Genomic DNA, 25748 nt, shown 5'->3' on the forward strand with positions numbered 1-25748 from the left:
AACAAATCTGTCCCTACACTGTACTAAGAGGAGATGCTATCTGATACCCTTCCATCTATTCCCAAAGGTGTCAGCACGTGTTGACTTCCTAAGAAGTACTCACGTCAAATGGGTTAAGGTGCTTAAGGCTAGGAGCGAGTTCTAAGGTGCTCCTTTCTCTCCGAAAGCTAGCAGAAGTCTGGGGTCTCTGTCTCTGCGCATCATATAATCTAGAATTCGATTCTTGGTTTCATCTTGGTAAAATTTTCCATTGCAACTTTTTCTATGTGGGGAGGTTCACACTTTCTAAGTAAGACTTCTTTGTTCGGCGTGGTGACCTTGATTCCCAGACCAGCCAGACACGAAAGATATCCTCCCTTCTCGCTTCCAAATGTCTTCAAAGCATTCCTTGTATCTTCTCCAATCTGAAAATAACGAGTTGGCAGGAGGATGAGAACACTGCTATTTCTTGAAAACAACAAGCATTTCATTATTTATTTCTTGAGAAGCCAAGGAGATGCAAAAACAAATACAGTTTTGGGCCTAGGAAATCGGGTAACTTAAACAACGAACGGTTATAATATATGATTATAAACTGTCCGGCTATCTCTATATGCAGGCATGACGATACATACATGATCATATTATAACATTTCACTACAACGAATGTGTACATACGTCTACTGAATACATGTTTATGATCATAAAACACTGCAAACGATATGCTGGTGTATAGCTGCATGACAACTATGACTATAATGCACCCATACAAAATAGAGTGCTGAAAGCGCTCTATCAGTTCCCCCCTCTTATGACTAGTGTCATAACACCAAATTACATTCTTTCAGGATTTTCTCCTTGTAGAAAAGACCGACCTAACCAGAAGATGTAGCTTGCTGTCTGTGTCTAAATCTCTCTAACCCTTTAAGATGCTGGTAATGACTGTCCAGCAGTCTTTCCATTTGCTTTTCTCGTTTTTTCAGGACATTTTCCTTATGTCTGGCTCTTTGCCATTTGCATGCTTTGATGACTCCCAATAATATAATTATGCAAATACCAGTTATGATAATGGGTTTCAAGATATAACCCATAATTCCCAGTCCAAACTGCCAAACCAACTGCCAATTTGTCCAAAGCCCTTTCCAATGTGATCCCAGAGTCCCTCAGCAGCCAAATTACTCGGTTTTTGATGGATATCTGAAATATTGGCAATATATTTCTTTATATCCCGACTATTGTGAGGAATATAAGTGCAGCACTGTTGGACTCTCAAACGTTTACAAACTCCTCCAGCTTTTGCTAGTAGGACATCTAAAGCAAGACGATTTTGAAGAACCATAGCCCTTATCGAGACCATCTCACCATCCACTAATAACAGGATTTGTGCTGTATTCACGGAGAGTTTATCCCCTATCGTCGCCAGCTTTCGAATTTTTACATCATTCAAAACCACACCTAAACTAGGTATCATGGCTCCAAACACATCATCAATGATTTCTCCAGCACTTACACCACATTTTCCTCTGTGAGAGCTTTTTCCTTCCAAAGGCCACAAATCATCCACATGAAAAATTTTAGGAAACACTATGGCTAAATAACATGTCCCATACCAATTCTTGGGCAGTTTCACATAAGCATTCTTATCACACACAAAATAAACATTAGGCACTATGGTCAATGTATCCAATAGTGCTTTTCTTATGGACTCTTCAATCAGAAAAACATGTTCACAATCACTTTCACCCACGAATATTTTGTCGTAATATGTGGACGGATGTTTAATGCACAACTTTCCTTTCTGTTGAAAGTCTAAAGCTATGGTTCCTGAACTCCCCTTTGCCTTGTGATCCAATTCTTCCTTGGTCCATGGCAGTACCTTATGCTTCAGATCTGGGCGAAACAAAGTTTGCCTATGTCGACCTTCTATCTGATCTACAAATTTCTTTTCAATGTCAGTTAACATGCAGGTTAAATTGTGTCTGTGTGCATAGGACGTATCTATGGTGATGGTAGGCACGAAGCACTTAGACATACGCTCCACATTCTTGTAATAATCATAGTTGTTCATATATTTGAGGACTGGAACTTCTGACAGTATCACATCATAATTCGAGAAATAATATTCAAAATGGGCTTTGCTATAAAACATTCTTAATAGTACACTGCATGTAATGCCATAAGTCACAGGCAAGTGATGGTATTGTATGCCTTCCTCTACTGAAGCCGGTAATTGCATGCACACATCACCAGTCTTCGGGATTCTTTTTCAGGCACTGGCTAAAGATGGAGGAACTTTCTGTATACCCTTGTTGGATTCTACACCATTTTAAGACACGGACGCCCATCCGAAATGCAAATAAATACTGGCTATCTTCGTGTAACGGTATAGAAAAGAACGCCTGACACAAATCTATAACAGTAAACCATTCTGCTTCACATAGTATTTGAAAGAGAATCACAGCTGGATTCGCTACCATAGGACAACAGGGAATCACAATTTCATTAACCCTCCGCAGATCTTGTACTATCCTATACTTGCCTCTAGGCTTCTGCAGTCCCATAATTGGTGAATTACAGGGACTTCCTCGTATCTCCTTTAGAATGCCTTATGCAGTCATTGACTCAATGACAGGAGTTATTCCAGCCAATGTCTCCGCAGACAGTTTGTATTGTGGGGTTCTTGGAAATTCAGTATTCGGTCTCACCTGTATCTTCACAGATTCCACACCTTGAATGAACCCTATCTCTTCACCTGTGAAATCCCACACTTGTGGGTCAACTGAGTCTCTCAAATCATGTGGCAAGTCTGCTTTGGTAAGGACCACAAACAGTTCTGCACACATGCTCATATTAGCCATTTTGAAATCAGCATCGTCATCATAGGTTTGCAACTCCACACCTCTCAGAGAGCATGAGATGTTACAATTTAATTTGCAGAACAGATCACAGCCCAAAAGGCAGGCCGAACTTGCATACCACAAACTGGTGCTTATCCTTGAACGGCCCTATTCTGACAGGTAATGCATTTGTCAAGGGGTTGGTCATTCTCTGATTACTGACACCCACTACTTGTATCGTTTGTCCAGAAAGAGATAAATTGGGGACCACTTCTGTTCTTACTGTGGAACGCGCAGCTCCAGTATCTAATAAAAAGGTAAAAGGATATCCGTTCACATCTGCATTCACAAACGGCCCACTCTGATCTACCTCCAAGACGGTATCGAGAGGGCATTCTTCCTGCACCCCCCTCTGGTACTCTAGAGGACCCGGAGATTGATCGTATCTGTCTCGTATTTCAAAGTACGGCATCTGTTGATATGTCTGATTGTACGTGGGTATTTTGGGAGGCTGTGGCACCTGTCCTTGTGGCTCACAACCTCCATACATGGATCTAGGTCTAGTCACTGTCTGTAGAGGCTCGCTCAGGTGTCCCTCTCCCTCATATTGAATCTGATTAGTAGGATTCAAGCGACACTCGAGCTTCCAATGTCCCGTCTTGTGACAATAATGACAGGCAGTCACCATTTTCTGTTGTGCCACCCACTCACACAAATGGTGACGATTGTTATTGGCATTCAAACAGCATAGTGGATTGGATACTATTGATCAGAAGGATATGGGACAGTTTGTCTCCAGTTTGTGTTAGGATTGAAATCTGTTCACCAAAGTACCTGATTTGAATGCCAATAACAATCGTTCGTAGTAATCATGCACTGATTCCTTAGGCTCTTGAGTCGTACGATCAATTTTAAGCCAATCAACAATCTGCGGCGCTACCTTAGACTGCAACCAATTCATTTGGGTCATATGTCTCAATTCTTTCCAAAGGCAAATTCCCTTCAACCACTTCATCTATTTCCACTTTCAACCAAACTACATCCAACATTAGCGCTTTTATTACACTCTGCAACACTTTCTGTTTTTTTTCCGTTTCTACGTCTTCTCTGTCACAAGTCTGTGTTCTCCTCTGTATTGCTCCTTCTTCCCTCTTTGCTGCTAAACGATCTTCTCTATCCCAACTTCTACTCCTCCAGTGATTACCTGCACACACACCTTGCGAGCCCACACAGTATCCTAGAAGGCTCTGCCCTCGTCCTTTCTTCTCTTAGCAACATTGACTCTCTCACTGGTTGTACCCACATTCGGAGGTCTGACCTAGAATGTGCCAAGATTCCTGTTGGTCTCCTTTCTGATCCACTATCCATACGGGATGGATCTGCAGTATCAGGCAATGGAGTACTGTAAGCCATGGGTACCTGTCCTAGACCTGCTCCCGTTTGTGTAAGACTTCCCCCAGATGTGGTCTCTTCCCTGTCACCTGTGTATTATTGACTGTCATTCTGTCTCTCGTCAGGAGTATATATGGGGACTACTGGTCCAATGGTAACTGGCACTGACAGAGCATCTGGTAACTGCATATTCCCTGCAGGCTGTGCTGGTTCGTAATTGGGGTATCTCATTCCCCCTGACCCTCCAGGGATCCCTTCCATGGTTATCTGTCTCTTGCCTCCTGTTGATTGTTCTCCCAATCCCACCTGCCCTGCTCCTACTGTCTCCTCTAGTGGTTGCGACCTCTCTGTCTTTGTCTGAGAGTCACAAGGTGGAGGTCATTCGGCTAGGAGCCTGTCTAGAAAACTATCGTCCGTATCACTATCTTCATCTTTCTTACTCTTTCCCTCTGATTCACCTGCTAACATTCGAAAGGGATACTAGCGCTCTCCTTCTATCGTGTCTACTCTCCATCGTTTCAGCTGTGCATCCCATCTGGCATCTCGATATGCCTTCATTGCTCTCCTCATTAGTCCATGTGATGTCTCTCGTTTCTTTGCTAATGCTGCTCTCATCCACGCGTCTAAAGCCTCAAATTGTGTGGGTCAAGGTGGAGGTTTAAAGGCAGCCATTACCCCCCTCAGCTGGTACAAAACCTCCATACGAAATGACCCATAACGAGGGAAAGCCAATTCCCCTTCCTTCTCTGTGATTTTATGCCAATTCTGAAGCCAAACAATCATATTTAAACCCACATTTGTTGCCATATAATGTGCAGGGGTGTCCTCCGGTGGAGCTTCCTCTCCAACCCGAGTCACCACCCCTCTATCACTTCTGCACAAATCTCTCAACACTCGAAAGCAACGCATCATGAAAATCGATCGATTTGCAACCCACAATCCAATATTCGACTACGAACGCAAAGCAACCAATCCCAGCGTGGCGTTACATCAACCGACCAATCCCTGCGCTGCTCACTCTGACGTCACTGCTCACTCCTTGCAGCAGCTCACCCGCCTTTACAATTTCGCTTCGCACACTCGCTCACACATTCGCTTCAACAAATAACTGTATAACCCAAAGTTATTAACTAAGTAACCGGTCCTACCACAGTCACAATAACTTACAGTTATAATAACAAGTAATTGTCTGTCCGCTAAAAGAGCGATAGAACACTCATCCGCTATGACCTCCGACCTGCGTTGGTCACTTACTCATTGCGATCCACCCCCGGTACCTGAGGTGTCTCACAACAAGTTACTCCCGCACTCACACAAAGTTCCCTAACACAAGTGAACAGTCGATAGCGCTTCACGACTCCCACAATTTACTCAGACAATTACATTACAATACTATCCCGGGATCTTGGATTTCTCTTGAGCCCGTTCACCAAATTACCTGATCTGCACGTGTTCGAACCAGTACCAATAACCGCAATCACTCAACATGCATCCCAACTCCGCAAAACATCACACAAATAAAACACACCGCAATCTAACACTCTTCACAAGACCTTTCATACTCACGCCGCCCTTCTAGTTCCGCCGCACTGTCAACGTCGGCCAGTTTCCGCCACTCTTCGCCAATGTTCCATCTGCTGCATCTGGACCACGATTCTTCCTACTCTGCCCTATATTTCTCTTTTCCCCTCGCTTATTTAGAGGTAAACCATCCTCTGCTACCATTTGATTATGCTAAATTGCACCCCTGTCTTCCTCCTAACAATTAGCACTCGGGATCTTTTATTTACCTACTAAAGAATAGTGGAGGGGAAAAACACTTCATAACACAATGACAATATCCTATCTGAAAGTACCACAGACTCCGACATTAGGTTTATCAATTTATTATAAGGCCAAAAATAATAAGATGTATACACATCATAAGATTAGCATATAGAGATGTAAGAAAATCAATACAGAGCTGATTCTACGAATATTAGTAATTCGGCATAACAAAAATACAATGGTAAATTCGAGGATTAGGATACAGCTCAAAATAGAAACAGAGTCTAAGTCTCTTTTCATTAGGAATACAAACAAATCTGTCCCTACACTGTACTAAAAGGAGATGCTATCTAATACCCTTCCATCTATTCCCAAAGGTGTCAGCACGTGTTGACTTCCTAAGAAGTACTCACGTCAAATGGGTTAAGGTGCTTAAGGCTAGGAGCGAGTTCTAAGATGCGCCTTTTTCTCCGAAATCTAGCGGAAGTCTGGGATCACTGTCCCTGCACATCATACAATATAGAATTCGATTCTTGGTTTCATCCTGGTAAAATTTTCCATTGCAACTTTTTCTATGTGGGGAGGTTCACACTTTCTAAGTAAGACTTCTTTGTTCGGCGTGGTGACCTTGATTCCCAGACCAGCCAGACACAAAAGATATCCTCCCATCTCGCTTCCAACTGTCTTCAAAGCATTTCTTGTATCTTCTCCAATCTGAAAATAACGAGTTGGCATTCCAATACCTGCAGTAGGATGAGAACACTGCTATTTCTTGAAAACGACATGCATTTCATTATTTATTTCTTGAGATGCCAAAAACAAATACAGTCTTGGGCCTAGGAAATCGGGTAACTTAAACAACGAACGGTTATAATATATGATTATAAACTGTCCAGCTCTCTGTGTATGCAGGCATGACGATACATACATGATCATATTATAACATTGCACTACAACGAATGTGTAAATAAGTTTACTGAATACATGTTTATGATCATAAAACACTGCAAACGATATACTGGTGTATAGGTGCATTGCAACTATGACTATACTGCACCCATACATAATAGAGTGCTGAAAGTGCTCTATCAGTTATCGCTCTAATTTCCTGAACACAAATATATAAAAAGCTAGTGAATGGATTTGCATCAAACCACAAAAGAATGCTTTCTATGTGCAACTTTGATTTCTTGCCATAATTAGTGCAAATCCATTCAGCCTGTTTTTTTTTCAGAAGAGAGCAACATTACCTATGGGAATGACAATGGAAATTGTATCTTTTTTGAACTCCTCCCATACATTGTATTACCCTGCATGGATCTACATGAAAGTTGGCATGCTCAAGCTTAGCCTGCTATAGTAGGTGAAGGCCAATATTCAAGTATATTTGTAAAAAGGCGCCACAGTCTGGAAACAGTTTGGGGAGGGCTTGTAATCAATGCTAGCTCCGTTTTACTTTGGTAATTATTAATTGCATGAGGACGATATTTCCTATTTAAATGTACTTTAACAATGCAGCTATTGTTAATTGCTACACACCAGAAGTGCTTAATAATACTGTTGTTCATACAAGTTCAGTATTGGAAAGAGTCAGAGCCTGGAAATTACAAACAAAAGTGTGCACAAAAAAGCCTTAACTGAGGACAATCGTTGGAATAGGTATGTGTATGTTTTAGCTATATGTTTCATGTCCGTCTTGTAGCCAGACCTGGAGATCTACTGTAAACATTGCAGAATGAGCAACATGCTCTTAGTGCAGCCAGACTCACATACTGCAGACATGCCAGACACACGAAGCGACAGTAACACCTGGCCTGTTTGAACCAAATAAACACTGCGCAATTTACACCAGGTGTGTGGATCAGGGGGGCAAATATAGAACAAGGAGCAGCGCTACATTGAAAGGACAACCTCACAACTGAAGTGTTGTAGGACTTCCTGCAGGACTGGACTGGCCATAGCAGGCACTGGGAGTTTCCCCGGTGGGCCAGAGGGGCAGTTTTTGTGCCAGTGGAGGCCGGTTTGGTCACTGGGGGCTGGCTTTGCAGCAGTGCTGCAATATCGGCCTCCTGTAACAAAAACGGGAGCGGTGATTCTTACTAGCACCCCATCTCAACCCCCTCCCCCCCCCCCACACCCCCCTCCCAATGCTGGCCCAGCAGCAATCTGCCAGGGCTGGTTGCTGTTCCCAGTCCAGCCCTGACTTCCTGTCACGTGGCGCAGTGCTCTTCCTCTGAGACTTCTTCCTGCAGAGCTAACACTCTTTCTAGGAAGACCTGAACGTACCGACTCCCTCCACTGCCCCAGCTTCACTTCAGCCCGCGATGCAATGCACGGAGGAGGTCTTATTAAATAGGCCCGAACTTCCATTGGAAAGAAACTAATTTATAAGAGACTTCCTCCACCAATATCTCAAGGCTGCCGAGGGAGCAGGAGCTGGTGGTGTTCTGGAAGTCTACTAATTGAAGAGAGCGGACTGGAAAGCCCATTTCACTCCCAAGCTTGTGGGTCTGGTGCCATATGCAATGAAAAATCACTAATAAAAGCTTTATTGTTGGTATGGGAGTCTCTGACAGCTGTTCCAGACTTGCAGAGGCCTGGGAGAGATGTGCTACAGATCAGTCAGGCAGCTGCGTTCGACACTGCAGGAAGGCAGTCTGCCATTTACAGAGAGGGTACAGACATCATTCACTGCTGGAGGTGAATTGGGTCTTCGAAAGCACAAATGGGAAACAATACACACTGCACTCCCTCTCCAGGAGAATCTATGGCGAGTGGGGAGGGAATCGTTTACTCAAGATTGCGCCACAAGTCAACTGGTCAAACTGGGATTTAAGCTCGCTTATTTCTAGCTTCATATCCCGGTATCCAATCCATGGACTCAATTCATTGAAACACAAGCCTTTGCAATGCAATAGGCCGCGCATTTATGAGACTTTGAGCTATTGGCACTGGAAATGTCAATAGCTTAAATTCTCGCAAATGCAAGACCTATTTAATTGTAAATATTGTTTGTTTCCAAGTGCCCCATGCCGCACTTACACTTAATAGATTCCCGCCCCTATCCTTAGATGAAACACGTCTAAAGAAAGAGGCGTGGCCTCTATTAAGTGCAAGCGTGGCAAGAGAGCTTGGAAGCAACCCAGAAAAAAAATATTTGTAAAGCAATAGGTGTCATATTTGCGAGACTTTAAGCTATGGTCATTTACAATGCTAATAGCTCAAACTCTCATAAATACTATATCTATGGCATTTCAAAGAGGCAGCCGCCATTGTCCCGGCTGCTTGGAAAGTGAAAGCGTGCATGGCACGCTGAATGTTGCTAGAAAGCACATCATGCCTGCAGTAAGACAAAACTCGCTAAAGCAATAGGGGCATATTATCAAGAAACAGGGTTAAAATTATCGCCGCATTAGTGGCAGAAAACTGCCGCTAAAGCGGCGATAATGGGCTTGATAATATACCCTTGTGAATTCCCATAGAAGCCCATGTTGACACCAGAACATGGGCTTCTATGGGAATTCTCAAGGGCATATTATCAAGCCCATTATCGCCACTTTAGCGGCAGTTTTCTGCCGCTAAAGCGGCGATAATTTTACCCCCGTTACTTGATAATATGCCCCATAGTGCCTACAGACTACATAACACATTCGGTGTTACAAGAGAAGTAAAAGGGTTAGTCCTCATGGGAGGTTACAAATGAAGACAAAGTGGTACTAAGGAGGGACTAACAAGCTGATTACGAATCAGAAGCCAGCATTTACAAAGGACAAGGACACAGGCCAATGAAAAATACTGGCAGCGAGTGAGCGGAGCTTCAAGAGCATACTCTAATACAGCATGCCTCGCAGAGCAGAGCATGCACTGCCCAGGCTCGACCCAACCAGGGGTACCTTACACGTCCTCTAACATCCTCTGATCCCAGAATGAAATAAAGGGTTGAAAACTCTTCCCAACCATAGCCTGTAAACAACTCTGTATTCGCTGAAAAGGTTCTAAGAGAAGGGAAAGGAGTGGAGACGACAGAAAGTAAACCGTGCTCTTATAATCTTGCTTATTTTATGACCCCTGAAATTAGAAGTAGTAAGGTTAGTGCCTTCAGAACTGAAAGACAAGTCATGGATAGAAACGGCTGTTCTAGATTATCTTCAATTGACATCCATGACCATAAACATTAGCACTCATGCGTGCTGCACACCCCTCCTACGCATTGATTTAAAAAAAGAAAAATCAAACCGTGAGAAATGATCGCTCTTGCAGACTTCTACATTATCAAGGCAAATGTACATATTTTTACATTTTTGATAGGTGGGGAGACCACATGGAAAAACGATAAAGAGATTGTCAACTTCGTCCAGAGCATCAAAGCCATCAAAGTATGGAGACAAGGTAGGCTTATACATCTTTAAAGTGATGAACAAGTTTGGACCTGTGTTTGTGATGTGTGCCCTTGCCCTCGCCTTGAACAGAGCCGCTGGTGGAGCTGCTGAGGATTAGCTTGAGTTGTCCATCCTGCCAGAGTCACTTGGGAGCTTGTCTGACCCCAACAAGGTAGTAGAGAAGAAGGAGACACAGCTCAAAAAAGCAAAGACCTTTTGAAGAGATATGAATCCAAACCTTTAATCAGAGGGGAAACTGCACTGACTTGAATACTTATATATTTACATTACATCAAAATAATGTTTTTATTGGGAATTTATATAGGACACTATAAGGTTTGCATAAGGTACTGTAATGAATAAAACATGTAGTCCATTTTGTATAATGGAATATTGAAGCTTACTCTGATACTTATAAAAACATCTGACTACATACAATAGACCAGATTAGCCCACGTGTCGGACGTTATCAATGATTTTACGGACTGACGATATCTTGCATGAGAGAAAAGTATGATGCATAACATTCCCATTTTTTGCAGACAAAGGTAAATTGAAGTCTAGGGAGATGTTATTGTAGTAATTTGTCGCATTCATATAGAGCTTCATGAGTCTGACCTTGGTGGTTGGTACGAGGCTACCTGTTGTATCCTGCCTATTGTATATTTCTATGTATGGTTTAACCCACTTCATGACTTTCCAGTGGAATGCCTCTGCACTGTGATGTACTACGGAATGTTGGGTGTGGGTTGAAGATAAGCCACAGTTATGATGGGGTTGAGCTGCCTGCTGGCTGCTCCTGGTGGGGCTTATTCCAGGCTACTTAACAACTTACAATAAATCTTCATGAAATACCTCAACCAGTCTGGACTACATTATTACAATTTATTGGCGACGAGGATGGGATAAAAGAACCTGCGTCTGCTACCTCTGAAACCTTCAAATTCAAGCCTGGAGTACCTACTCTCAAGCTACTGCAACTCATCTAACTACAGCTGCGGTTACTCATCTACTGGCAAACATCAGCCCCACCAGTGACTTCTACAACGGTCGCCCTTTACGCTTGAGTGCCAGTTCTGGTCTTAACTGCAGTTCAAGTCTCTGTTTGCTGTACCTACAGCGTCTGTTCAGTTGCAGCCCAAGCCTGACACTCTACAAAGCCTGTGTCAGGTGCTGTGCCCTCAAGAGAGGGTAAGCCTGTGCTGTGCCCTCAGGAGAGGGTAAGGCTCACACTCTACAACGTTTTTTTTCATGTACTGTGCCTTCAAGAGACCACGAAAACGGATTTTGCGCAACAAGTATAAGTCGCTGCATCTGTGTGTTTTCTTCGTGATCCAGCATCATGTTTTGGGGTTTGGTAACAGTCTACGCCATTTTTTAAACTCAAGAAATGTTCCAGTTGCTTCTACAGCGTTTCAATATTCCAGGAACAAGAATGTACTGTGCCAGCTTTTTCAACACGCAAGTGACATGTGTCCAGTGCCAGTTTCTAATCAATCTTCAGTTTTCAACTTTGCATCCAGAAAAAGAAGCTGTTGTTGTTTATACAAGTTTCCCCTCGCTGCTGCCTTCCCACACTGGGATCGTGAGTTTTGTGCATTTCAACAGGGTTGGAAGTTTTGGAGAGTTGAAGCTTCGCGCTAATCTACGTGGGACGTTCCTGCATATTATTTTTCTGCGCAGACATTTTTTACACATGGTCAGTGTGGTGGGCGTTTGGTTTTGTGTATTTCAACCATTCGAGTTATGGGGTAAGTTTGTTTATATTCGTTTTGGGCCTCATTTGCACCCTCAGCTTTTGGGATTTCAACTGTCATTCTTCAATTCAAACTTACTGCACGCGAGCCATGCAATTGCATGCGCCTACCTGTCCGTTTGTTTGTCGCGTGCAGTTGCTTCTGAGTCCCCACGTCACCTCCATCACAGGTTTTTCATCCTTCAGGGTGTCGGCTTGGTGCAAGCTGATGCTGGGAGCCACCCAGTGCAGCGTGAGAAAACGTGCCGCCATCTTGGGTTTTGGAGTCATCTACATATTTGCTCTTACACGGAGTCATTTTTGCCAACCACGTTTTAAATAAAGTGTGTTCAATGTTACTCGGTCAGCGGAGCCGTCGTGGGAGCAAGAATAACTTTTGCCTGCTCGTGGATTTTCCTGAACATTGAGCCTTATCCGGTGACTCTGTGTATTTGTTTTGCAACTTGCTGGTATTTTTTTTCTTTATTGGGAAATTCATATATGTGACAAGGTCAACGGAGCACAAATGTCGTTTCAATTACAATAGTGACTTGTTATTGTTGGTCGTGGCATGCTTTTCTAGAGGGGAGTGTAATGGTGTTAAAAATTGTGGAAATTTGTTTTTGTTCACATTCACTGTTCTATGCCATCTAGTGACGTTTTTTTATTTTTCGAGTTTGAAGCTCCATGGTAAATATTTCACCATTCAATGTGTATTTAATCACAATAGTCAAAATGTATTTCTGTCAAAGTGGTTCCTTTTGTTTATGGATCACACATATGCACAATGCTTGCTGACCTCTCCGTGAGGTGTGTTTGACTTCAATTTTCTTAGGGTGTCGTGCAGTCACCGTTTATTTCATGAACATGGCACATCTTGTGTATCAACAGTTCTGGATATATTTTTTTTACCGAGAACTTTTGTTTTGCTGGTGTCAAGCATAGTTTGAGGAACACTGTGTTTTCGGTTGTTGGTTGAAGCCCACTTTTGTGGTTACATGCTCTCAAGATTACGTCTACTCAATGTTTTATGTGATGATTATCAATGTACTTGCATGTTACTGTAACATTTAAACGCATTGTTTTACATCTCTCTGTTTTACAGGTTGCATGTTTTCAAAAATTCAATTTCTCAATTTTTCTCTATTTTTCAATTTGTTGCATGGAAAGTTACTTTTGCATAGTTTGCATAGTTGACATTTTCATGTGTGCAGTATTCCCTGTAGGGATTGCACATATCGATTTGTTTTCTCGATTATATCAATGTACATGCATCCGTGCAGTGTTCCTTGCTAGGGAATGTGTACCACTGGAAAGTCATGAAGTGGGTTAAAGCATACATAGAAATATACAATAGGCAGGATACAACACTACCCCATTTGTCGTGCATGGTTGGTGGAGCGTGGGCTTGCAGAGTGGCCAACTTAGGAAGCTTGGAGTGTTGTGCTAGAAGCAAGGAGCAATGCTCCTGTAATCGGGTGGTGAAATTGTGGCTTTGCTTATGTGTAGTGTGGGGTGCAGGTGTCTAAGAGAGATAGAACTGCGTTTATAGGGCTGCACCATCTTGTTGGTGGTTGGATAAGATTCTACCATGATTATGGTCTCTGTTGGTAGGAGATTTGAAAATGCTCAAAACATTAGGGAGCAGGGAACGCTAACATTTGATCCAGTTCAACAGGAAACAGTATGACCCATGGGTCAAACCTCATCACTTTTTGAAAGGTCATATTTTCTTAGTTTTATACCCCTACCCATGGAACATGTAAGGGTTAAAATGAGGGGCTGATTGAAGAGACCTCTAGAATCAGTTGTCAACTTTGGAACTAGAAGTCCTGACTTTTAATGCTGGCTTCCACACTTTTCCTTGACTTTTTATGTAAGTATTAACGTTTCATCTCCTTGTTCATCAGTTCAGGGTGTGTAAATATTTGGAGTGTGTGAACATGGGCTAAAGAAAGTCATAAAGCAGTATATGAAAACATGAACATTTAATTTACTTTGTCATATTGTTCATGGCATAGATTGAAGAATTGGAATTATGTGTGAGCATGTAGGCACTGTCAGATAGGAACTATCACAGGACAGAAATGATTGAAAAAATGTACTCTTGTGTGCAATACATTTTTTTTTTAAACACCCTCCTGCTTTCCTCCGCTCCCCCTCAGTGGTTTAGCAAGGCTTTTCATCCCATCATCAAGGCACAGGAAGAAGGTGTTTTTTACCCCTCAAATGTACCTTGGCAGAAGTCCACTTTTTTGATGGAAGCTCTCAAGCAGCAACTTAGAGAGTCTATCATTAAAAGTAGCGTTGATTGAAAATAACTCTCACCAATCAAAGATAGAGACATTTTTTAAAATATGTTCAGGAGTCACATAAATACTTGTCCTCTTTGAGACCCTCCATGTTGATACTGTTGACACCAGCAGATGTAAACATACTTCCCTCTTCGCTTCCTAGAGTCTCTTGCAGAGGTTCTTCAATTAGAAGGTCTGGGTTGGTGCCAGCCACTTGGCACCCCTTCTCCCTGTGATAATATTTTAAAATTTTTCAATAGTAATGGTGATCTGACATGAATGAACCATATCTAAATTCATACTTTACAAAACCTGTTTTGGGAGGGTGATACTTTGCATAAGTTTTAACCTTCTTGCTGATGATATAATTGTTGCTTTTCACAGGATCAAAAATGTGTGGATTATTGTGAGACGGTAGGATTGTCTCATAGTTAGGAGACGGCAGGGCCGTTTTAACATTATTTTTAACTGTTTAACTGCAATCAATTTTTAGTGGACACAAAATTGTGCGTAACTAGAAAGCATACTTATTCCTTTTAGTATTTATGTATATGGTCTTTGCATTTGTTTGTTTTCTTATTGGGCGTTGCCACTGTGCGTTGCAGGTGTACTGTTAACGGGGGTACTTAAAGATGCAAAAAGGCACAGTTAGAATCAGGTAGCATCGGTGTGGGATGCAGCTGGGCATAAAACGCAGGCTGTGAGAATCTGTATCGGACTTTGCCCGCACTGGAATGCATTTGAGCACATTTTAAAGCGATAAGTATGGCGATTGGAAAGTGATTAGCTAGAAAAATACAAAAACATCCTCTTTGAACAATATACCTGCCAATGAGTGAGTGACATAGTGTGCAATATTGACACTTTCAAGGAAGGTCACCAGGAATTGTTTCCTCAAAGAAAGTTTCCTTCTTTTCTTTTCTTCTTTCCATTTTTAGGTCGAAGCTTATAGACAGCTGTGCTGTCTGGTTTGCTAACACCATCTTTGGGACATTGGGAAAGCTTCCTTAGGAATGCATTCCATCCGTTGTTTGCCATTGGCTTTGTGGTTTATAACTCACATTTGCTTGCTTTTTATTTGCTGGCTCTATTTGCTTTAAGCTGTCCAGCTCAAGTTTGTCCCTTACCTTGCACAAACTCTATTTACTGTACTAATCCACCAGTGCTCGATTTCTGCAAATTAGCACCTAAATCATCTTCTTATCTTGTCACATTTGCTGTGCATTCAAAGACAGAGGTCAAATGTCCGACTCTCTCTTCTAGGGAGCTTGGTGTTTACTTTTCTTTATCTGACTTCAAAGGGATAGGATTTATCTGACAATCATGCTGGCTCCAGGGAGTGCTTGGGGAATGCTTTATGATGTTATTTTTTAATAGTACACAACAAAATTTAAATCCCTCTAAATGAACTGTGCAGATATTCCAGCATTAGAAACCCCCAAATGAAGCACATTTTTGGTAATTCTGAAGTGCGGTAAAACAAATATGTTAAAACAATCAACACAAATCAGTACACTAGGTGATGACAATTCCACAAGTTATCGTTTGTGTGCTGTATGCTTTTATCAGTGAAACTATAGTCTGTGCAAATGTAATGGTGATTTCAATCGAAGATGTTTTGTCTGTAATGGAAGTGTGCTACCACACCATGCATATTACACTCTACTCTGCACCACGCCACTGCACTTTACTTTGAGCATTCAACTTTAAGCTTGGGGTGTTGTGCTAGAAGCAAGGAATGGGGTGGTGAAATTGTGGCTTTGCTTATGTGTAGTGTAAGGTACACTGCACTCTGCATCACTGCACTCTACTTCGCTGTGCACTACTTTATTCTTCACCCCTTCACTCTACGCCTCTTTGCTTCACTCTTTACCACTCTACTCTATGTCAATGCACTCTACACTCCTCTACTCTACACCACTGCACTCTTCGCCACTGCACTCTACACCACTCCAATCTAGGCCACTCCACTGTACTCTGCACAACTCCACTCTACGTCACTCCACTCTAAGCCACCTTCAACACTTCCCTCTACCCCACTACACTCTATGCCAAAACGCTCTACGCCAAAGCACTCTACGCTATATTGCTCCCCTCTATGCCCCTGCACCCAATGCCAATCTACGCTATGCCATTCTAGCCTACTCTGCACAACTGCACTCTACAGCACTTGATGCCATTACTCTGTGCGACTCTACTCTACACTATCTCAGTCTACCCTGCACCACTCCACTCTATGCCACTTCACTGTTCTCTGAAACAATTAACTCTACACCACTGCACTCTAAGCTACTGCACTCCATGCCACTCTATGCCACTGCACTATATGCCACTTTACTCTATGCCACTCTACTCTACGCCACTGCATGCTGAGCCACTGCACTCTACAACAGTGCACTCTGTCACTGCACTCTACTCTGCACCACTGTAGTCTACGCCAATTGTCTCTACAGCACTCTACTCCTAACCATTGCACTCTACAACACTCTACTCTGCAAAACCACACTCTCCGTCACTGAACTTTATGCCACTCTACTCTGCACTACTGCGCTCTACGCAACTGCACTCTACACACCTCTACTCTGCACCATTTTACACCGCTTCACTTTATGCCACTCTACTCTGTACCACTCTACTCTGTACCACTCTACTCTGTACCACTCTATGCAAACACACTTTATACAACTCTAATTTATGCCACTGAAAACCACACTCTATGCCACTGTATTTTACACCACTGTACTCTATGCCACTCCACTCTGCACCAATCCACTCTGTACCACTGCACTCTACGCCTCTGCACTCTACTAAGCGCCACAGTAATCTAAGCCATTGCTTTCTACAACACTGCATTGCACGCCACTGAATTCTATGCTGCTGCACTCTATACCACTTTACTCTGCTTCACTCTACGCCAATGCACTCTACACCAGTCCAGTCCACTCTACTCTACACTATGCCACTCCACTCCACTGTAACCCACTTTATGCCACTGCACTCTTCTCCACTCTGCACCTCTCTACTCTGCACCACTCTACTCTATGCTAGTCTACTCTACACAACTACACTCTATGCCGCTGCACTCTACTCTGCACCACTCTACTTTGCCCCACTCTACTGTACGCCACTCTACTGTACACTACTCTACATCACTGCACTCTATGCCAATGCACTGTATTCCACTCTACACCCACTGCAATCTAAGACACTCTACTCTGTAACATTGCACTCCATGCCACTGCACTCTGCACCACTCTACTCTGCATCACTCCATTCAATGCATCTTCACTCTTCACCACTCCACTCTACTCTGCACCACTCTACTCCACTGCACTCCATGCCACTCTACTCTGTACCACTGCACTCTACGCCACTGTACTTCATGCCACTTGCACTTTGCACCACTGCACTCTACTATGCAACACTCTAATCTATGCCACTGCATTCTACAACACTGCATTGTGAACCAATGTATTCTATGCTGCTGCACTCTACACTACTTTGCTCTGCAGCACTCTATGCCAATGCAATCTACATCAGTATACTGTACTCAATGCCACTCCACTGTATGCGACTCTACGGGACTACTCTCTATGCTACTCCAATGCATGACACTCTATGCGACTCCACTCTACAACACTCTACTCTAATCTTCGCCATTACTCTCTATGACAGTCCATGTCACACTGCTCTACATCCCTTTTAGCCATGCTGAACAGCAGCCATGTTGCTGTCCAACAGAGCTAAAACACATTGGCAAAGCCAATGGCTCTTGCATAGGACAGACCTATTGGTTTTGTCAATGCTTGGTCTTTCTATTTTTGTTTCATTCCTTACAGCCTTCATTTCCTCTTTATTCATTCTTTGAATTTTATTCCTACCTTCTTTTGTGCTATCACTCCATTTGCTTCTCACATTCTCCATGTGCTTTTCATAATTTCTCTTCATCTTTGTAATCAGGATTAGTTCTTCCCCTACCCTTGTCCCCAACCCACAAGCTTGTCTTTCTGTTATTTATTTGTTTCTACTTCTGCCATTTGACTAAAACTCACTGTTCAAGAAGAGCCATAAAAATGACCTTAATCCGCCTACTAACCCCCCCACTAAGCTGGCACAGCGGGTGCTTCACTAAAGTCTTGGCGGCTGGTGCCGGGAGGTGGAAGGATGAAGGCGCCTCCTTGTTGCAATGATAAAGGAAGCCGTGGTTGTGTGAGGTGGCTTAATATTGACTTTTGGGATTTAAAGTCTGTGAGATATGAGGTTCTGGGCAATATATTTTTGGACCGACGAGGGTACAGCTCTCCATCAAAGAACACTATTGAGGGCATTCTGGTAGAATAATTACCTTTCCTAATTCAGAGACTTTGAGAAAAAATTGAGAGCCATTAACAAGTGTGAAGGGCAAATATTGTCACACTAATGCCTAGACGGGCACTCACTAAAGCGGTGCGAACAGTTGGGAGATCCTCCCTGGGTGCCGGACACCCTTTGGTGACACTGCCCCCCTCCCACACACATTCTCCCAATATCACCCTGAACGGAATGACAGGTACAGTAGGAACCATGCATGCCCTGCTATGAGTTTCAGTCAGTATGGATGGGGAGTGAGCAGAGTTTTCCCTGTTAGCACCTCAGGCCATGCCTCTGTTCTCCTGGTCAGGGGAGAACTCCCGGTTGGGCTAGTACATTCGTATGTCCAATGGACAAGCTGTATTGGATACCAGAGCCAGCTCCAGCTCAGTAATGGCCACAATGAGATAAGAATATTCAACACAATAAGGGCACTAAGTTATACTTGCAGTAAGGAGATGCAGCGGAAAACAATGGCTAGTTTGGTTGGTGTCCCTACCAGTATCATTAGCACTTTGCCCTACTACTGAATTCAACCAATATTTCAAGGTCAAAGACAAGGTGACCGCTAATTCAGCAGATAAACAGAGCAGCTTACTGCTGTTAATCCTTCGAAGCCACTCGATTCACACTGAGATAAAAGTGTCATTCAGAATCAAGAAAGGTTTTCTTCAGCTACTTTTTCTAAAAGTTTGGAAGAGGAAATGTATCTAACTGCTGCATGTCAGAAGTTCCTCTTTCAAGCAATAGAACAGAAAGTTTTCTCTTCCTCGTTCTAAAAAGAGAACTTGTGAGGAGACGAAGGACCTGTGATCCATTCCTCTTAAGTATGAACCTCTTGACTGTGGGATGTTTCAGTCCTGTGTGACTGCTGGATGGAGTTTAGGCTTTAGGGCACAGCAACCCCAGGATGGACCACGAGGCCAGATCCACCCAGCATGTTCATTCTGTCCTAATGGAAATTACTAATATCAATAACATGAATGTAAATCATTTAGATATTCAGTGGTTATCCTGAAATATGTGGTGTGCACCAGGTCTTGTCTATCAAAGTTTAGGGTCTTCTAAATTAAGCAGAGGCAAGGTGAAGTCACTGAAAATACCCTACTAAAATCCCTGGTCAGGAGAAGGAACAGAGAATTTGTTTTCATGCACCGTGCATGATCCGGTCGATTGAACGGAAGAAGGCAACAGTGATTGCATGGAGCTTGCAGAAGGATAACTGGGGAAACTTTTCTGGTGTCCTGGGGCAATAAGGGGTGACTGGAGAGAGTTCAAGTGAATCCTAGCTGGTAAGCACTGGTATTCCAAGGCTTAGCCATAGCATTGGACCCAAAACTGATCCTCCAGAATGCTCCTTTACCAATTTACTCTTGGATAGCAAAATTGAGTTGTCCACGGTTTACTCAGTGAGGTAGAGTGGCATTGGAAACTTAGCACTCAGTAAGCATCACACAACTAGATATACTGATCATAATTAGCAGAGGGCATTTCTTCTTAGTACTAATGGGAGCAGTGCCCCAAGTATCCAAAAAGAGTCTACGAGGGTAAAGTTGCCCTAAAAAAGGGAATCTATGGGACACTATGGGGAGCTCTTGTAGCTCAATTCACTCCCAGTCATCTGAAGTTCTAGTAGATCACCCCTCCCCCCACATGGTGTGTACTCATTGTCTTGGTATCTGCCTGTCTAGACAATTTTGGGTAGTTATTTGTAAGCAGGGCAAGCCTGCCACTGTCACAATCAGAAGGGACACGCACATGTGCTTTTGATGGGGCCAATTATGTGAAAGTGGTGCTGCCTCTTCCCTGGACTTGCTGACATGTTTGCACTCTTGCACTGAGTGCACTGGTGCACAGGTCAATAGTTGCATTGCCAGCGCAAGTGAAGATGACACTGTCTCGAAATCTCAGTGCTCACGTTGCGGACTTTCCTGGCAGTCTTGCAGCAGGGGCTCGTCCCTCATGCTTCTCCCACTCATGTAGACATGTTATGACATGCAGCATCCATGTCCCACATGGATGGGTTAAGGACCAAGTTGTGGTGGACCCACAGAAATTTTTTAAAACACAGTAAATCCCAGCAGGCCACTCTTCTTAAAGGCCTGTTCTCAAACTAAAATAATTTTGCTTCTGCCACTGTCAGTAATCTACAGTCCGATGAGATATCATGGAAGGACTCCAGCGCACACGCATGATTGTCATGTGTTCTGACATGGGGATCAACAAAACTAAAACTTGCTTTGGGAACTTTAGGCAGTCTCACACACCATCCAGAGCCATGGAGGAGACCTTTCTCCACTTAAAAATAATCTTTTAACTTAAGAACATTGTTAGGCCTGGCATCATTGGCTTGGGTCTCCCTTCCCCTCTCCTCTTCCTATTTTTTATGTTGGCTGGATTTAGATGCTCTGGGTGCCATGCCACTGCTAATCAGTGCCACAGCGCGAATGCTCCCTGTAAATAAATGACTATATAACCATATTGCCTAGATCTGTGTAGCATGTCCAATAGTAAGTTACCCCCCCATTTCACTGTCGCTACTGGGACACGATCTGTTCTCATAGGCCAGACTGGGCCAGTTGAGGATTATTTTCTAGCCTCCTATCTGGCCCCAGGAACCTGATAGGAACTTCGAGTTTGATATGTTTGTGCTCAGGACATTGAGAGACCCCTTTAGTAAGGACCGTGTATATATTTCCCATGTTTAGAAATGCCTCTTCTGAAAACGCGGTAGTTTCTTGCCTAAGCTTTACTGTAGGCTTTGCGAGTATGTGTACTGGCCGTCTGGTTTTGGGGCAGCAGGGCCAGCTGGGTCAGTCCTGGTTGGAGAGAGAGATCTGTATTCAGAACCTGGGGAGGGGTGACGCTTTGATCCGAGCAGGGCCGTGCCTGGCAAGGTGAATGATGGCTCCACCTCCCACTGAGCGTCTGATAGCAGACCTCCTCATTCTGAAAGGACAGGATGTCACCTCGTAAACCAAGTGCTACCCGACCCCACCGAACTGGTTCTGACTGGAGTCGGTGATTTGCGACCGTAGAGGACAAAGACTTTTTAGGTATAAAATGCCGCGCTGGAACTTTGTCCGGGTGTGTTCCTTCTGGATGTCAAGACGAAACTCGAGTGAACAGAGGAAAGGACTTTGAAACTTTCACCAAGCTTGCCGAAGATCGAGAGCACCTTCTGCAGAAGTCTCAGGGACATTAGACTTCAACCCATCAGCCGTCGGAATTCCTGTGCGAGGAATTCTGCTTGCAGGTGAGGCCTCCGTCAAGTAATCCGGAGCCTCTAGTTCTACTGTGAGGACCGCGTACTGGGCACCTTTGAAACTTTCACTGGATCTGTGTGGGCCGCTGCAGCTAAGAGAGAGCTGCCGCCGCTGAGAGCCCACCTGCATCTGAACCCTTGAACATTTAGCTGGATCTGTGTGGGCCGCTGCAGTTAAGAGAGAGCTGCCGCCGCTGAGAGCCTGCCTGAATCTGAACCCTTGAACCTTTCACTGGATCCAAGTTGGCTGCTGCAGCTAAGAGAGGGCTACCGCCGCTGAGTGCCCGCACCCTTTGCCATTTTGCATCATCATGATTCATTCTGTGGGCTGCTGCAGCTATGAAAGAGCTGCTGCCGCTGAGTGCCCGCACTCTTTGCCACTTTGCATCAGCGTGAATCGTTCTGTGGGCCGCCGCAGCTAAGAGAGAGCTGCTGCCGCTGAGCGCCCGCACCCTTTGCCACTTTGCATCAGCGTGAATCGTTCTGTGGGCCGCCGCAGCTAAGAGAGAGCTGCTGCCGCTGAGTGCCTGCACACTTTGCCACTTTGCATCATTTTGAATCGTTCTATGGGCCGCCGCAGCTAAGAGAGAGCTGCTGCCACTGAGTGCCCGCACCCTTTGCCACTTTGCATCATTGTGAATCGTTCTGTGGGCCGGTGCAGCTAGGAGAGAGCTGCTGCCGCTGGGTGCCCGCACCCTTTGCCACTTTGCACCATTGTGAGTTGTCCAGTGGGCCGCCGCAGCTCAGAGAGGGCTGCTGCCGCTGAGTGCCCGCACTCTTGTCACCTTTTGCATCATCGTGATTTGTCCTGTGGTGGTCCACAGCTAAGAGAGAGCTGCTGCCGCTGTGTGCCCGCAACTTGTTCACCCTTGTCGAGGATTGTTGCTATCATCTTGTGGGCCGCCGCAGCTAAGAGAGAGCTGCTGCCGCTGTGAGCCCACCACGGAGCTGCACGACGAGAGTCATCGCCACCACCAGCCTGGGCCACCGTAGCCCCGTGCTGCTGCCGCTGAGAGCCCGCCTGTTCCCGAGTGCCCGAATCGTTGTGGGTGCACGCTACGGACCTCTGCAGCCCGGACAAGTGGTCGCTGGGAGTCTGCCTGTCATCGTCGCCACTTCTTCGATAAGCTGCGTGCTGAGTCCCCTTTCCCCGACAGGTATCTGGTGCGCAACGGGTCATGTAGGCCCCGGCCTTGAACTTAGTCAGTATCACGTTCTGGTGAATACGTAATTGCCTTTTAAAGTCCCTACGGGTTGACGTGAATTGTAGTTGTTGAAACGCTTTGAGAATTTTGAGTTAAACTGTTAGATAAAGATATTATTTTGCTATACCTACCTGAGTTGTGTCCTTTTGTGGTGTCGTTACTGCCTTATTGTACATGGTCATAAATGCTTCACACACTGCCTCTGAGATAGGCCAAACTGCTTGTGCTACGTTACCACAGGGTTGAGCAGGTGTTGTCAAAGGGGGTAACCCGCTTGCCCTGACTTAGGAAGAAGGGTCCCTATTTGGACATTGGCGCCCGCCATTGCCAACTGGTGACCCCCTTTTCTAACAAACATCAACCGTTTACCAATGAATACAAAAGGTCCTTTAAATTACATTTGCTTATAATGTCCTGCTCTGGTCCTTTTGATAGGCGAACCATTCAAAATTGCTGCTGTAGGTTGTAGTTCCAGCCATCAGTAGCTGGAGGAGCATTCTGGTTCCCTGCTAGTGATTACCCTTTTAATTTCTGTTTCACAAGCTTAAGCTCTTATAGACTCCAATTATTTTCTCTACTCATAGCTTACATACATTTCCTGTTTTCCTTATGCTTACATATAACTTTCTCTTGTGGGACTGTGGCTCAAGCAGAAATGTTTTCCACCAGTTATAACGCTGTATTTGTGTGGGTTTCACTTTACTAGCAATGTTCATTGTTTGACTTACAGGAACTGCAAAATGGACTGTAAGAAAGGAGAGTTACACAAGATCAGATATAGTTTTGTAATAAAAAAATACTATTTTCACATGAACATCCACTTGGTTTAGCATGCATAACATTTGTAGTTCTCACAGGAATTGCAAGTGTTATATGAGAAGTAGACTATGCAACTTTGTCCACCTCTTCTGGTAGTCACCCATAGACCTAATTTGATGTAAAAAGTTGGGTTTCTACCTCTGTCCCCCATTTCGGAGTTGCTAGCCAAGTGCCACGTCAAAGAGCTAGGCTTGAAAGGACATTCCATAAGCCAGCATCACTATCATGTGCCCAAGCCACGCCGCTGACTTAGATCACTAGATTCTTCACTAATATGCTGTACATAGGACCCTGAAAAGGCATAGTAAGAACTCTGGGATTAATATAACAAATTAGCCTTATTACATATCAGAAGGAACCCATTAAGAAGTTTAGAAATTTTACTTCAAGGAAATTTAGGTCCACATAAATATGTTTGTGTTAATGCCCTATGAACACCATAAATGCACTAGTCAATCATTTGAAAGTCAGGAGCACCAGCCAAGCTTTCGCTCACCTATCTGAACACGACCATCTCTTCCACCTGTACATGCAGCCCGGACCTCATGCCTTCGTCAAACAAAACCCTATTGCCAACTGTTAAAGATCAAACTCTTCCTTAGGCACATCTAAATATTTGAGGTCATATTCATCTCAGATAGTCTGGCCACAAAGTTAAATTCTCATTTCTGATCCGTGCTGGAATCAACAAAGCACACATTTTCATCCTGGCAGGGCCATCTTAACATGCCTTTCTTCTAAGCTCAATAAATTATGAAGGATCGTTATTACTCAGAGATGATAATTAGTCACTTATATACTCTTCTGCTGACTTCTATTGTTTTATTGATGTATTTTGTGTTTTTTCAGATTTTCTTTATGTATCTGAAGTTTTGTATCTTGCAGAAAGGTGTTTTTATTATTTGTTATAGAGTGTGCTTTTATGATTTTCTTGAAAAATCGAATAAAGTTATTAAATTCAATTCTCAGGGGTTCGCTCTTGTAAATGCCTAGGTTCTGCTGTAGTTGCAGCCTCCCGGGCCTCTCGTGCATCTGCAGTGAAGGGCCCCCTGCCAAGGATCCACAACAAAGAGGGTTTTATTCCACGTACAGATAACTCCAATATAGCGACAAATAATGTCAATATGGTAGGAAACCCAAACCTGAAACCCCTGTCACGCTCTTCCGTCATCGCAACAGGGCAGGCCGCTAATGTAGGATTGTCATTACATGGGTCTGGTGCTATGCAGCGTGGTGTAGACCCATGGCGACCCCATATTGTATGCTAATCTTTACACCTCCCTAAGTCCCCTTCCCCGCTTGTGCTGATCCTGGGATATGTCCCACCTTTGAGGAAGGATCAGTCTGAAACCACTGCCCAACTCTTGAACACATCCCTGCATTGGTTGACTCATCAAATAACCAAAAGGGAGATCAGGGGGGTTTCACTGGCAAACCAAGTTATAATGGCTAGAAGGGTAGAGTGGTTAGGACCAGCCCAAAAACACTGGAGGGAGATTGCATGGTTTTAAACTTTAACAACTGTCACATGCCAAGATTTCTCGTAGACCATCTATGTTGGAATTTATGTAATGACACTCAAATTAGAGCACTACCTTATGCGTTTTTTACAGGTCACACCACACGATGGGTAGTGGAACTAGTGTTTATATGGGGGAGGGGTTCCCAAAGTACGATGCACAATGCAACGTAGGTTACATGGGAGTAACTGTAGAGAATAGATGTG

At 43.9% G+C, this 25748-nt stretch overlaps 1 protein-coding gene across 2 annotated transcripts in view; it reads left to right on the forward strand.

The window, feature by feature from the left end:
• The window catches only part of DLGAP3 (DLG associated protein 3), a 1216386-nt gene that overhangs the window by 644942 nt on the left and 545696 nt on the right, over positions 1 to 25748 (forward strand). For both annotated transcript variants that reach the window (XM_085648009.1, XM_085648010.1), the window contains exon 4: positions 10284 to 10364. The gene's annotated coding sequence lies outside the window, so the exon portion shown is untranslated. The remainder of the gene's footprint in view (positions 1 to 10283; positions 10365 to 25748) is intronic.

This window comes from Triturus cristatus, chromosome 3_2 (genome assembly GCF_964204655.1).
Source record: "Triturus cristatus chromosome 3_2, aTriCri1.1, whole genome shotgun sequence".
Taxonomy (NCBI): Eukaryota; Metazoa; Chordata; class Amphibia; order Caudata; family Salamandridae; genus Triturus; species Triturus cristatus.